Raw genomic sequence first — 3,953 nt, forward strand, 5'->3', positions numbered from 1 at the left:
CGGGATGACTCCACTTCTCATTTTTTATTTTTATATTTTTCCATTTATGTTATTACAATCTCCTCGCCCTTAAAAAAAAATTACTCCAAATTTAAAAATAGTTAAAATAAAAAATCATACCCCAATCAAAAAGATTTGGATATCTCACCTAACTTTTTGGAAGTAACATTCTTCTAAGACGCATGCTTACACTAAATCTCTACAAAAGGAATCTCTCCATTCCGCAATTTCTTCACATCATAGTCCATAATACTTTTAGGCTCCTCGATATAAGTCAGGTCAAGCTAAATATCAACTGAGTCTGCTATCACCTTACTAGCTTCGTTTGTAAAATACACTCACTGAATAAATATAGGAAACATTATGCACTCCATGCATATGTGTTGGTAAAGCCAATCTGTAAGTCATCTTCTTAATCCTCTCCACAATCTCAAAATGACCGACATATTTGGGGCTCAACATTCTTGCCTTCTTAAAACGTTGCACACCCTTCAATTGACTAACCTTGATAAAAACAAACTCTCGAACTTCAAACTCAATTAGTATTTGCTCAGCATCATAATATTTTATGTTTATCATGTATTGCCTTCGGTCTGTGACTGGTCAGTTTAATCTTCTTAGTAGCATCATCAACCACCAGCTTCAATATTCTTTCTTACACATGTTTCAGCCCAATAAAAAGGTGTTCTGCACTTCTTTCCATACAAGGCTTCATATGGACCCATCACAATGTTAATCTTGTAAATGTTATTATAAGCAAACTCTGCTAAAGGTACATGTGATTCGCAACCTCCACCAAGGTCAATAAAACAAAACCTTAGTAGATCCTCCAATGTCTGAATCATCCTCTCTGATTTGTCATCTGTCTGAGGGTAAAATGTTATGCTGAAATTCAGTCGAGTATCCCAAGCTTTCTGAACTTTCTTCCATAATTTGGATATAAATATGTCATTTCTGGTAGAAACAATAGACATTAGCACCTCATGCAACATTACAAATTGATCCATTTATAATTTGGTCAGCTTCTCAGCCAGATCTGTCGTTCTAATATGTAAGAAATGGGTAGACATAGTTAGTCGATCAATCGTTACCCATATGGCATCACGACATTGACGGGATCAAGGTAAGCCAATCACAAAATCAACTGCAGTCGCCTCTCATTTCCACTATGGAATCGGTAGAGGTTGCAATTGATCTTCAGGACGTTTATGCCCTGCCTTCACTGACTGGCACGAAAGACACTTGATCACAAATTATGCCACACTTCTCTTCAATCTTGATCACCAAAATGTTTCTTTGATATCCTGATGCATTTTTATTGTTCTCTGGGTAAATAGTATATTCAAAAAAATGTGCTTCCTCCACTGTTTCTTTCCTCGTATCATCAACATCCATAGCATAGACCTTGCATTTATACCTCAATAAACCATCCTAATCTAGTTCATACTTTCCTAAATTGCTTGTTTTAACTTGCTCCATAATTTTTTTAATAATGTTATCTCTGGCTAGAGAATCTCTGATTATGTCATTTAAAATTTGTTGCACCTTCAACTGATATAACTGAGCCATGCTACCATCACCATAATCAACTATAGGCAGCCTTAGCCTCTATGGATCTTTAATTAAATGTTTCCGTTGAGTAAATAAATTGTTCAAATTACCTAAAGCTTTCTTACTCAGCCCATTAGCCACACCATTTGTCTTCCCTGGATGATACAGAGTATATAAGTCATAATCGTTAATAAAGTTTAGCCATCCCCTCTACCTCTGGTTCAACTATTTTTTAGTGAAAATATATTTCAAATTTTATGGTCTGTAAGAACTTCACATCTAACTTCATACAGATGGTGCCTCCAGATACAAAGCGCAAATACAACTACAATAAGCTCCAAGTCATGAGTTTCATAGTTCCTTTTCTAATTCTTTAATCATAATGATGCATATGTAATGACCCTACCATGTTGCAAAAGTACACAGCCCAAAACCCTCAAAGAAGCATCACTGAAAAATCTGAAATCCATCAAAACCGTACGAAATGGCTAATACTGAAGTCTGGAGCAAACATTAAACAGGTCTTCAGCTTCTAAAGAGCCTCCTCATAACGATCCAATCATTCAAATTTCACTGCCTTCTAAGTCAACCTTGATAGTGGCATAGCTTCTGAAAACCATTTAACAAATCTCATGCAATAACTAGATAGTCCTAGAAAATTCCTGACCTCACTGTCAGTTGTAGGTCTTGGGCAGTATGCAATTTCCTTCGCCTTGTTCTGATCTACATGTATGGCATCTCCAGATAATGTGTCCAAGAGAAGACTCGTTTTTTAGCCAAAATTGATTTATAGAAAACATAACATAAGTGTATTCTCCTCAAAGCTTATAGCATGGCATATAAATGATCTGCATAATTAACTTCATCCTTCGAAGATACCATAATATCATCTATAAAGACAATCACGAAAGCATCCAAAAACTATCTAAAGATCTTATTCATCTGGTCCATAAAAACTGCAAGTGCACTGGTCATTAAAAATATCATCATCACAAATTCATAGTGCCCATATCTGATTCTGAAAGCAGTCTTTGCTAGGTTTTCTTCTTTAATCCCCAACCAGTGATAGCTTGACCCCATATCAATCTTTGAAAATACTAAAGCCCCTTGAAACTGATCAAACAAATCGTCAATCCTTGACAATGGATATTTATTTATAACATTAAGCTTATTCAATTCTCTATAATCAATGCACATTCTAAAGCTCCCATCATCCTTCTTCACAAATAACACTGGAGCTCCCTAAGGTGAGGTGCTAGGCTTGATGAATCCCATATCTAACAATTTATGCAGTTGGTTCTTCAGCTCCTGCAACTCTTTAACCTTTATTTTTATATGGTGCCTTATATACATGCTCAAAACTCGGTAAGATCTCAATATTGAAATCAATTTATCGCACTAGTGGAAGCCTTGGTAAGTCATCAAGGAACACCTCAGAGCAATCTCTTGGCACTAGAATATCACCCAAAGACATCGCTTCCTTAAAGTCTCGCCTAAGCAAGAAAACTCCAACTTTCATGATTCAACAATTTACAAGGTTTATTACATGTAATTATCATGGATTACAACTCTCTGTCACAAAAAAAATTACTTCTACTTCCTCACATACATTTATTTTAAAATCTTATCATTGCAATTAATAGTGATAAAGTTTTCATACATGCAATCCGTGCCTAAAAGCACATCAAATTCTACCAAATACAACATAATAAGTTGGGCATTAAAACCCTTTTCGCCAATCATAAGCTTCACCTCACATGATTGATCAACTTCTTGAAAAGTACCATTTGACATTTTAACTGGCAATATCACCGTCATTGAAATGACATTCAATTGCATCATTTTAGTCAGTTCATCAACAATAAAAGAATGTGATGCTTTTGAATCAAATAACATTTTTATCGGCCTACTATGAAGATATATGATACCTATCATTTAAAATCATCATATTAACATTTAAAATTAGTTTATTAATATATTTAAACCCTTGCTTGCTTTATATATGACATGACATGAATCCTGAGATACTTAAAGTGTATTGGTTAAAGTTGTTAAAAAGAAAACATATATGTGATGACATCACGGAAATCTTTAGCTTCCTTCTGTGATAATGGATATACTCTGAGTTGAACGTTTTGTTCAAACTAACCTATATTTGACACTCATTCTAAAGATTCAGCTACCCTCAGCCTATCATGGCTCCTTTGAGGTGATGCAACACCGATCCTGAATCTGTTGGAGGCTTCTGACCCAGTTTAGGGTAATTCTTCACCATGTGGCATTGTTGGTGACACCAAAAGCAAGTATTTGACCCAAATAAACATTACCATTGTGAGACATTCCACACTTGTCACGTTTCTTTGCTTCAAAGTAAGTGCCAACACTATTGGATCTAGCCTTCT

Source organism: Phalaenopsis equestris, unplaced genomic scaffold, assembly GCF_001263595.1.
Source record: "Phalaenopsis equestris unplaced genomic scaffold, ASM126359v1 Scaffold000754, whole genome shotgun sequence".
Classification (NCBI taxonomy): domain Eukaryota; kingdom Viridiplantae; phylum Streptophyta; class Magnoliopsida; order Asparagales; family Orchidaceae; genus Phalaenopsis; species Phalaenopsis equestris.